Raw genomic sequence first — 11,696 nt, 5'->3', positions numbered from 1 at the left:
ATATCAAACTCTTGTAAGAGTAAGATCCAACGGATTAATCTTGGTTTAGCATCTTGTTTCGAAAATAGGTATCTAAGAGCAGAATGGTCGGTATAGACCACCGTTTTTGCTAGAACGAGATATGAACGAAATTTGTCAAAAGCAAAGACAATAGCAAGGAGTTATTTTTCAGTAGTTGTGTAGTTCGTTTGTGCTCCTTGTAACGTCTTACTAGCATAATAAATAGGTTGAAATCATTTTTCAATCATTTGTCCTAAAACGGCTCCCATTGCAAAATCACTTGCATCGCACATAAGTTCAAACGGTAAATTCCAATTTGGAGTTATCATGATCGGCGCATTAGTGAGTTTCTCTTTAAGAATATTAAAAGATTTGATACATTCATCTGAAAAGATGAATGGAGCATCCTTTTCTAGGAGTTTATTCATAGGAGTGGCAATTTTAGAAAAATCTTTAATGAAACGTCTGTAAAAACTGGCATGCCCTAGAAAACTCCTAACTCCTCTAACATTGGTGGGATGTGGAAGTTTAGCAATTACATCTACTTTAGCTCTATCCACTTCAATTCCTTCCTTTGAAATTTTATGTCCAAGAACGATGCCTTCTTTAACCATGAAATGGCATTTCTCCCAATTAAGAACTAGATTTTATTGTTCGCATCTAATAAGCATTCGTTCAAGATTAACTAGACATGATTCAAATGTATCACCGAAGACTGAAAAGTCATCCATGAAAACTTCCATGCATTCTTCTATCATGTCGTGAAAAATCGCCATCATGCACCTTTGAAAGGTTGCAGGGGCGTTGCAAAGTCCAAATGGCATGCGTTTGTAAGCAAAAGTACCATAAGGGCACGTGAATGTGGTTTTCTCTTGGTCCTCGGGTGCTATTGGAATTTGAAAATATTCGGAAAAACCATCTAGAAAACAATAGTAACTGTTTCCGGCTAATCTTTCCAACATTTGATCAATAAAAGGTAAGGGAAAGTGATCTTTTCTGGTGGCGTCATTTAATTTTCTATAATCAATACATACACGCCATCCTGTTACAGTCCTAGTAGGAATAAGCTCATTTTTCTCATTTGTAATGACAGTCATGCCACCCTTCTTAGGCACGCATTGAACTGGGCTTACCCATGGACTATCAGAGATTGGATAAATTAAACCTGCATCTAGCAGTTTAATAATTTATTTCTTAATAACATCTTGCATATTAGGATTTAGTCTTCATTGGCGTTGCACATACGTTTTATGACCTTCTTCCATAAGGATTTTATGTGTGCAATACGAAGGACTTATTCCTTTAATATCATGAATCTTCCATGCAATGGCTGGTTTATGAGCTTTTAATACAGAAATGAGTTGAGATTTTTCATTTTTAGTAAGAGAAGACGATATTATTACATGTAATTCAGATTCACCATGTAAATAAGCGTATTCCAAATGGTTTGGAAGTGGCTTTAACTCTAATGTTGGAGGTTCTTCTATCGATGATTTATATCTATACCTGTCTTCTTCTTTTAGCATTTGAATTTCTTCTGTTGTTGGTTCATATCCATTAGCCATTAGTGTAGCTAACATTTCAGTTTCATCAATTGGTTTAGTTCCTTCTCCTAAAGAACATTCTCATGTTCCTTGTAATTCTGGAAATTCTTCTAACAATTCTGCATGTGATTCTATAGTTTGAATATTATAACATGTATCATCTGCAGATTGTAGTTGTTGCATTGCTCTATCAACTGAAAAGGTAACACTCTCGTCCTCTATACTTAGGGTCAGTTTCTTACCGAACACGTCTATCATTGCTTTAGCCGTGTTTAAGAATGGTCTTCCTAATATGAGAGGAACTTGAGAATCTTCTTCCATGTCCAGAACAACAAAATCTACTGGAAATACTAAAGTACCAACTTTAACTAGCATGTTCTCCATTATCCCTCTAGGATATTTTATTGATCGATCGGCTAGTTGTATACTTATTCGTGTTGGTTTCAATTCTCCAAGGTCTAGTTTAGTGTATAGTGAATACGGCATTAAATTTATACTAGCACCTAAATCTGCCAATGCTTCTATTGAACTAAGACTACCCAGAAAACATGGAATTGTAAAACTTCCTGGATCAGATAGTTTTTCTGGTATCTTATTCAACAGCACTGCTGAACAATTAGCATTCATAGTAACAGCCGAGAGTTCTTCCATTTTCTTTCTATTCGAGATTAGATCTTTCAGAAATTTAGCATATCTAGGCATTCCTGAAATCACATCAATGAAAGGAAGATTTACATTTATCTGTTTAAACATATCCAAAAATTTGGATTGCTCGGCTTCAAGTTTCTCTTTTTCATTTTACTCGGGTAAGGAAGTGGTGGTTGGTATGGTTTAACATAAGGTTTAGCCTTAACTGTGTTATCTTCATTAACCTTTTCAACTATCGGTTCTTTTTCCTTATCTTGCTCAGGTTGTGGTTCTTGTGGAGTAGGAATAGCTTCATCAGAAGTTACAGGTATTTCAGGTGGTTTGAGTGTTGTACCACTTCTTGTGGTAATGGCTTTAGCTGTTTCATTTCGGGGGTTAGCATTTGTATCACTAGGTAAACTTCCCGGTTTTCTTTCACATATTAACCTTGCTAGGTTACTTACTTCTTGTTCCAGATTTTGAATAGAAGCTTGTTGATTTCTAAATGCTTGAGCATTTTGTTCATTGGTTTGTTTCTGAGATGTGAAAAACTGTGTTCGAGATTCAACTAGCTTCGTCATCATATCTTCTAAAGTTGGCTTTTTATCATCGGGTTGTTGTGGTTTGTTTTGAAAATTAGGTCTTTGCTGATTGTAAGTATTATTGGATACTTGTTGATTGCTAGGACCTTGTTGATTGTTGTATGGAACATTTCGGTTATAATTCTGGTTTTGATTGTAGATTGGTCTTGGCGGTTGATAATTATTCTGATAATTATTTCCAGGCCTTTGGTTTATGTATGAAATATTCTCTCTTTGTTCCATTGTTAGTTCAATACTGAGACAATCTTTTGTCAAATGTGGTCCTCCACACTGCTCACAACTAATTCGTATTGAGTGTATATCCTTAGTCATCTTTTCCATTCGTCTCTCGACAGCATCTATCTTTGCAGAAATGGAATCTAAGTCATGGCTAGAATCGGCTCTAGCTACTTTAGATGATCTAACGGTATCTTTTTCTTGGTGCCACTCATGTGAGTGGGAAGCAGTGTTATCAATAATTTTGTAAGCATCAGTTTCGGTTTTCTTCATAATGGAACCACCAGCTGCTATATCTATGTCTTTTCTTGTAGTGATGTTGCATCATTGGTAGAATATTTGTACTATTTGACAGGTGTCTAAGCCATGTTGCGGACATCCTCTTAATAACTTTCCAAATCTTGTCCACGCCTCATATAGAGTTTCGTTTGGTTTCTGTGTGAACGTAACAATTTCTCCTTGAAGTCTTACGGCTTTAGATGCTGGAAAGAATTGTTTAAGAAATTTTTCAACTAAAATGTCCCATTTATCAATTGCCCCTTCAGGTAACGATTCCAACCAATCTTTGGCTTCTCCCTTTAAAGTTCAAGGAAATAACGTGACATATATCTGTTCATCCTCTACTTCTCTTATTTTAAATAGTGTGCAGATCCTATTAAATGTACGAAGATGTTCATTTGGATCTTCCTTCGGCGCACCACTAAATTGGCATTGATTAGTTACCATGTGTAGAATTTGTCCTTTGATTTCATAATCTGGCGCATTAATATCTGGATGAGTAATTGCGTAACCTTGGCCAGTGCGTTTAGCTCGCATTCGGTCTTCCATACTTAAAGGTTCCAGATTCTCCATGATTGAATTTGTTGAATCTGAATCACTAGAGGATTCTGATTTAATGGTTCGTTCCTCAACAATCTCTGTTTGAATGATTGGTGGTTCCGGAGGAAAAATTAATGGTTCAGGATCTATGAATTGTCCCTGACTATTCTCCGGATTCTCAATTGTGAGGTCGGGTTCAAAAAATGGGTTATCGGAAATTTGAATTGGAGTACTTGGTCGACTGGATGACGATTCTAAAGAAAAATCAACGGCGACAATATTTGCTAGATGTCTTGATCTGGTTACAGGTGGTGAACGTACAAAAGGTGGTGAACGTCTTGCTCGGTGCATTCACTGAATATCCTATTAGTTTTTAAAAGGAAAGAAAAATTATATAAGTTATCCAATTAATAGACTTTTCTGATTTTGCCCACGTTTCGAATAGCCAAAAGATGCAGCAGAGGGGCAGGATTCGTTTGGTCTCAATATAATTGACTACTGTTTGGCTCCAATAACCCGGTCCACGTATAAATCCAACTATTACTACGAAGTTTTAGATAAGAAATAGAGAAAATTCTAGGTCCTAAAAACTAGAATGACGAGAAATAAGAAAGAAAAAGAGCGCGTCGAAAAAGGTCGAAAAAAGAAAAGGGTTGAAAAAAAAATGCGTCGAAAAATAAGAAAGAAAAAGAGTGACTTATAAAACTTTAAAACACTCGACTAACCCAACCTTATTACTATCACTAACTTAAAATTAAAATTGCAAATTGAGATTACTAATTGGAGTGATAATTGATACATAGGTAAAAGGCGTCGAAAAATAAAAATAAGAAAGTAGTGCGTCAAAACTTAAAAATGAACTAAAAACTAAAAATTAAAAGTTGCGTCTAAAAATATTAAAGCTTACAAGAAAAACTATATCCCAAATGGCAATATCTTAAAAAGGTACTAAAACTTAAAAAGGCGTCGCAAAATTCTAAAGCACCTAGATCTTAGTCTAAAGAGAAAGCACTTAAGGGATTTTACGGCAAAGCCTAAAAATCTAGAAAAAAAAATAACTATGGCAAAAACTATGGATTAAAACTAAATATGAGCGAAAAATAAAAAAATTATGCTAAAACAATTAAAAAGGGACAAAATATAAAAATATACTAAAAGTTGTAAAAAGTACAATTTTTATAAAAATATTATTTTTATATTATTTATTTATTAAAACTATTAATTTTACAATTTAATTAAACTAATTAAACTAAATATATAAAATAATTAAAACTAAACTAAATTAATTAATTAACAAAACCTAATTAGGGTTTTTAAATAAATAATAATAATAATTACACGTAATTAATGCAGAATTAGGGCTTCTGCTCGTGTCAGGGTGGCTCCGCGAGTTGCGGTGCCACGTACCAGAAAACCCCGCGAGTCGCGGAGGTTAAAATTTTAAATGCACAAATATCGTTCGACAGGTTCTGTAGTTTTTTTTTTAAATTATATTTTATATATTTTTCTGTTTTTAATAATTATATAAAATATAATAAATAAAAACTTATATTTTAAAAACTAAAATAAAAAAATAGAAATACTTTATAATTTTATAAATAAAAATCTTAAAAATAGATTTATATATATATTTTTTTTCTTTTTCGGTTTTTAAATTTTTATATTTTTTTAATATTTAAAATGTATTTTTACAAAAACTAAATAAAACTTAATAAAAATTCTCTTTTTTTTATGTGTGTGGCGTTTCGCTTCGTCGTTCCCCGGCAGCGGCGCCAAAAATACTTGATGTTATGCGAGGTGTATATGAAATAGCTTTATATTTTACTAGGAAAAACTATTAAATATGATACAATTTTACACAAGATATTTATTTATTTATAGAATGGATATACTTAAACCTTGCTACAACACTTATAGGCAGTGTACCTAATCGTACAGTAGTGTAGTTTTTAGTAAGTCCGGTTTGTTCCACAGGGAATCCTTTAAACAAAGTTTAACGCTATATTAGTTTTAATTTATAAAAATACAAATATATATATATATATATATATATATATATATATATATATATATATATATATATATATATAAGTAATATTATTATTATAAAGGTGGTTTTTTTACCGTTTAATGATCGGTTTGTCGATTTTAAAAACTTTAGTCGCAGTTAAAACCTAATGTAAAATATTAAAAATAAATATAACTTAATTTAAAGCGTAAAGTAAATAACGATAATGAAATTGCGATAAATAAAAGTGCGATAAAATAAAATTGCGATAATTAAAAAGTACGATAATTAAAAGTGCAATTAAATACAATAACAATAAATAAAAGTGCGATAATTAGAAGTGCAATTAAATATAAAATAAAGGAAATTAAATATGAAATAAAAGAATTATGCTTATTTAAACTTCCGTAATCATGATGTTTGACGTGTTGATTTTAGTTTTATGCCCATGGGTTAATTGTCCTTTGTCCTGGATTATTTAATATGTCCGTCTGGTTTTTGTCCATAACAGTCCATCAGTCATAAATATAAAGTGCGAGTATCCTCGTCAAATTATCCTTATATCCGAAGTCAAATATTCCAACTAATTGGGGACTTAAACTGTAACAAGGTTTTAATACTTTGTTTAATAATTACACCAGGTTATCGACTGCGTGTAACCCAAGGTTTTAATACTTTGTTATCAATTATGCCAAGTGTCCTTGTACATAATTTCACCCCTGTTTTAATAATTCCATAGACTATTAATCCATTCCCGTGTCCGGTTAAATGAACGATTATTCGTACATATAAATATCCCGCCCATCGTGTCCAATTGAGTGTATATGGTTATTTATAGGGACGTCCAATTGTAAATCTTTATATTAAAATTAACAAACTATCATTTAGTTAAACAAATATAAAGCCCATTAATAGCCCATAGTCTAATTTCCACAAGTGTCGTTCTTTTGTCCAAACCCCAATTATGGTACAAAGCCCAATTACCCAATTTTAGTAATTAGCCCAACATCATGATTACTTCGGTATTAAATAAGCATAATAATAACTTAGCTACGAGATATTAAATTAAAAAGGTAGAACATAACTTACAATGATTAAAAATAGCGTAGCGTTACACGGACAGAATTTCGACTTACACCCTTACAACATTCGCTAACATACCCTTATTATTAGAAATTAAAATTAAAATTAATATATATATATATATATATATATATATATATATATATATATATATATATATATATATATATATATATATATATATATATATATATATATATATATATATATATATATATATATATATATATATACGTTTTTAGAGATATTGATAAAAGGATATGGATATATAAAACGTTCAGAATGCGCGAGCTTTTATAGGCATTTTTGTCTAGGACAGCTCCGCGAGTCGCGGTATTTTTGCACTACAAACTCCGCAAGTCGCGGAGTTCGTAAATCCAGCTCACACAAGTTTGGATCCTAGTCTGCCGACGGTTTTAATATATAAATATAATTTATATATAATTTATATAATTAATTATATATTATATTATATTTATATACATAGTTAACTTTTAATTTTTAGTCCGTTGCGTCGAGCGTTGAGAGTTGACTCTGGTCCCGGTTCCGGATTTTCGAACGTCCTTGCGTACAATTTAATATCTTGTACTTTGCGTTTTGAATCTTGTATTCTTGTAATTTTGAGACGTTTCTTATCAATAATTGGAACCACTTTGATTGTATTTTGTACTTTTGAGCTTTTTGGTCGTTTGCGTCTTCAATTCGTCGAATCTATCTTTTGTCTTCACCTTTTATTATTTAAATGAATATCACTTGTAAATAGAACAATTGAAACTAAAAGCTTGTCTTTCTTGAGGAATAATGCTATGAAATATATGTTTGTTTTTAGCATTATCAGCACCTTTTTAAGTAACTGTCATTTTCCTTATAGAATTGCATTTTAAGTTTTAATTCCTTTAGATGCAACTTTTTAGATTTAGTTTTTAGACTTTTAAGTTTCGAAGTTTTTCTTTCTTATTTTTAATTTTCAACGTTTTTCGACACGCTTTTTCTTTTTCATTTCTACGCTCTAGTTTTTAGGACTTAGAATTTTCTTTATTTTCTTTAAATTTCGTCGAAAAATTATTGTAAGCGATTAAATTGATAGACATCCAAATTTTCTGGTTCGTAGTAATAGTTGGATTTGTTAGTGTCGAGTTGTAGACTTCCGATTTAAAGGGTCCTGGCTACCTGCTGCATCTTTTGGCTATTCGAAACGTGGGCAAAATTAGAAAAGTCTATTAATTTGATAACTTATATAATTTTTATCTTTTCAACTAATAGGATATTCAGTTAATGCACCGAGCAAAACGTTCACCACCTTTCATACGTTCACCACCTGTAACTCGATCAAGACATCTAGCAAATATTGCCGCCATTGATTTTTCTTTAGAATCATCATCTAGTCGAACGAGTATTCCAATTCAAATTTCCGATAATCCATTTTTTGAACCCGACTTCACAATTGAGGACCCGGAGGATATTCAGGGACAATTCCAAGATCCTGATCCACTAAACATTCCTCCTAAACCACAATTTATTTATCCAGAGGTTGTCGAAGAAGGAACCATTAAATCTGAATCTTCTAGTGATTCGGATTCAACAAATTCAAATATGGAAGATCTAGAACCTCAAACTATGGAAGACCGAATGAAAGCCATACGTACGGGCCAAGGTCATGCCATTACTCAACCAGATATTAATGCACCAAATTTTGAAATCAAAGGACAAATCATACACATGGTCACTCATCAATGCCAATTCGGTGGTACAGCAAAAGAAGATCGAAACAAACATCTTTGAACTTTTAATAGAATTTGTACTTTATTTAAAATCCGAGAAATTGAAGATGAAACGATCTATCTTATGTTGTTCCCTTGGACTTTAATTGGGGAAGCTAAAGATTGGTTAGAATCATTACCCGAAGGAGCGATTGATACATGGGATGTCTTAGTGGAGAAATTTATTCAAAGATTCTTTCCGGCATCTAAAGCCGTGAGACTTCAAGGAGAAATTGCCATGTTCGCACAAAAGCCAAATGAAACGTTATTTGAGGCGTGAACAAGATTCGGAAAGATGTTGAGAGGATGTCCTCAACATGGTTTAGACACTTTTCAAATAGTACAAATATTCTATAAAGGCGTCAACGTTGCTACAAGAAAAGACATTGACACAGCTGCTGGTGGTTCCATTATGAAGAAAACCGCTACTGAAGCTCACAAGATTATCAATAAAACAGCCTCCCACTCGCATGAGTGGCATCAAGAGAAAGATATCTTGCATTCATCCAAAGCGGCTAGAGCCGATTCTAGCCATGACTTTGATTCCGTTTTCGCAAAAATAGATGCTTTCGAAAGACGAATGGAAAAGATGACTAAAGATATTCATGCAATACAAAATAGTTGTGAGCAATGCGGTGGACCACACTTAACGAAAGATTGTAATGTCGAGCAAACGATGGAACAACGTGAGATTGTTTTCTACATAAACCAAAGTCAGGGAAATAATTATCAAAATAATTATCAACCGCCAAGGCAAAACCTCAATCGAAGTCAAAATATTCTTTACAATCCAAATGGACCCAACAATAACCCGAATAATCAAAACAACAATTTCAATCAACAAAGGCCAGGCTTATATAAACCACCACAACAAACCGAAGAGAAAAAGTCAAATCTGGAAGAAATGGTATTAAAACTAGTTGAATCTCAAAAACAATTTATTACATCTCAAACCCAAACGAATGAGAGGTTTGATCAGTCATTTAGAACTCAACAAGCTTCCATTTTAAATCTAGAAAAACAAGTAGGTACTCTAGCGGGCCTGATGAGTGAAAGGAAACAAGGAAAGCTACCAATTAATACTGAAGTAAATCCTCAGAATGATAATGTTAACATGATTTCAAAAAATTCTGAAAAACCAGAAATAAAAGAGGAGAAGATTTCAGATATGAGTGACGATGAAGAAATCACACCACCACCAGGTTTTGAAAAACCAATGTATGCACCATACAGACCACCTATTCCGTTTCCAATAAAAGTTGAATATGAGCAAGAAATAGGTAATAAAGTTTGTGTTGGTGATACCTCGAAAAGGGAGAGGAAGAATAAGCAAGAACAAGAAACTAAAGCCGTAAAAATAGAACCATTGAATAATATTCCACCGGAATTTTCAACCAAGTCGGGTGATTCGGGTGAATTTATTGTTCCTTATTTACTTAGTGATTGAGTCATGCATAATGCACTAGCAGATCTAGGTGCAAGTGTGAGTATTATGCCTCTTTCATTATATAAGAAATTAGGTATAGGTGGGTTAAGTCCAACAAAAATGAGTGTTCGATTCTTTGACCAAACCATTAGACACCCAGTTGGAATTGCTGATAACCTACCCATTTAAGTTAGTAATTTAACCTTTCTAGTCGAATTTGTTGTCATAGACATAGAAGAGGACTCAAACTTTCCTCTACTTTTAGGTCAACCATTCTTAGCGTCCACCAAGGCGTTAATTGATGTAAGAGAAGGTAGAAAGACACTTAATGATGGTGAAAAATCGATCACCTTTGTGAGTCGAAAATCTAAATCTCCACCAACCAAAATCGTTGAACCAATAACTCCAACAGTAGTACCTTAACAATGTTAAAACGCCTAAGTGTGAGGAAGATGAAGTAACACCTAATGATGACCAGATAACAAAGAACCCCATTATTGATATGAAATTAGATGACCTCGTTATTAACAGTTCAATGAAAAAGCTTTATAAACGAGTTCACGATGCTAGGATTAAGGGGAACTTTAAGTTATTTAACCGGTTAGTATCCAATCTATCACCAAAAGAAAAAGAGAAATTAGTTGATTTTGTGAAAATTACAAAAGAAACCGACCAATGGCTTAAAGTAAAAATCACAGATATGCAAGTTGATGATGGTCCGATGGAAGTTAACGATGAAATTAATCATAATTTCGACACCACAACTAACTAAGTGTGGGGAGATTCAAAAGTTTTAAAGATAATTTCATGCTATCAAAAAGTTAGATATTCTGTTTTCGTGTAGTTTCGAGAATGGAATCTGATTGGTCTTTTCTACTAGCAGACCCTAAAGAACTAGTCCTCTCTCCCCATTCTGAATTTTTTGTTTTTAGGTTTTACAAGATGAAGCATGCATTTGATATCAGCCATGGTCTAATAAGCTTCAAAGGTAAGTTTTTATTTATGCTTTTAACCTTTTGTTTTTAAACGCTAAATTGTCGCTATAAAGCATTAAATTGATATTCATTAAAAATAGGTATAATAAACCGAAATTACTAATATTCATTAAAAATAGGTATAATAAACCGAAATTACCGTTTATTCATAAGGTATAAATATCTTTAATTAATCAACTTAAAATATTTCAAAAATTCATCAGGAGTAAAACTAGGTGATATAGCCAAAATTACTTTAGCTAAAAGAGGGACGTATATTTTTGTTAATATTTAATTGATTAAGGTGGGATAAAAGACCAAAAAGATTTTTATTTCTATTTTTATTTATTTACCTTGTTTTTAGAATTAATATATAACTATATTATTTTAAATATAAATTTATAAAGTTAATATTTAATAGAGGGACGTATATTTTTGTTAATATTTGATTGATTAAAGTGGGATAAAAGACCAAAAAAAATTTTATTTCTATTTTTATTTATTTACCTTGTTTTTAAAATTAATATATAACTGTATTATTTTAAATATAAATTTATAAGGTTAATATTTAATATCTTTATGTTTAAATTTAAATTTTATTAATATGCATTTTAAATTTAAATTTTGTGTGAATTTT

At 32.0% G+C, this 11,696-nt stretch overlaps 1 non-coding gene across 1 annotated transcript; it reads right to left on the bottom strand.

The window, feature by feature from the left end:
* Positions 1 to 8,876: 8,876 nt before the first annotated feature.
* Positions 8,877 to 8,983, bottom strand: LOC139879006 (small nucleolar RNA R71). Its single transcript, XR_011769863.1, has one exon. It is a non-coding gene; the product is annotated as a small nucleolar RNA R71 (small nucleolar RNA).
* Positions 8,984 to 11,696: the final 2,713 nt, after the last annotated feature.

The sequence above is a fragment of the Rutidosis leptorrhynchoides genome, chromosome 11, assembly GCF_046630445.1.
Source record: "Rutidosis leptorrhynchoides isolate AG116_Rl617_1_P2 chromosome 11, CSIRO_AGI_Rlap_v1, whole genome shotgun sequence".
NCBI classification, from domain to species: Eukaryota; Viridiplantae; Streptophyta; class Magnoliopsida; order Asterales; family Asteraceae; genus Rutidosis; species Rutidosis leptorrhynchoides.
The sequence above is the reverse complement of the archived record's forward strand: the minus strand, read 5'-3'. Positions and strand labels throughout refer to the sequence as shown.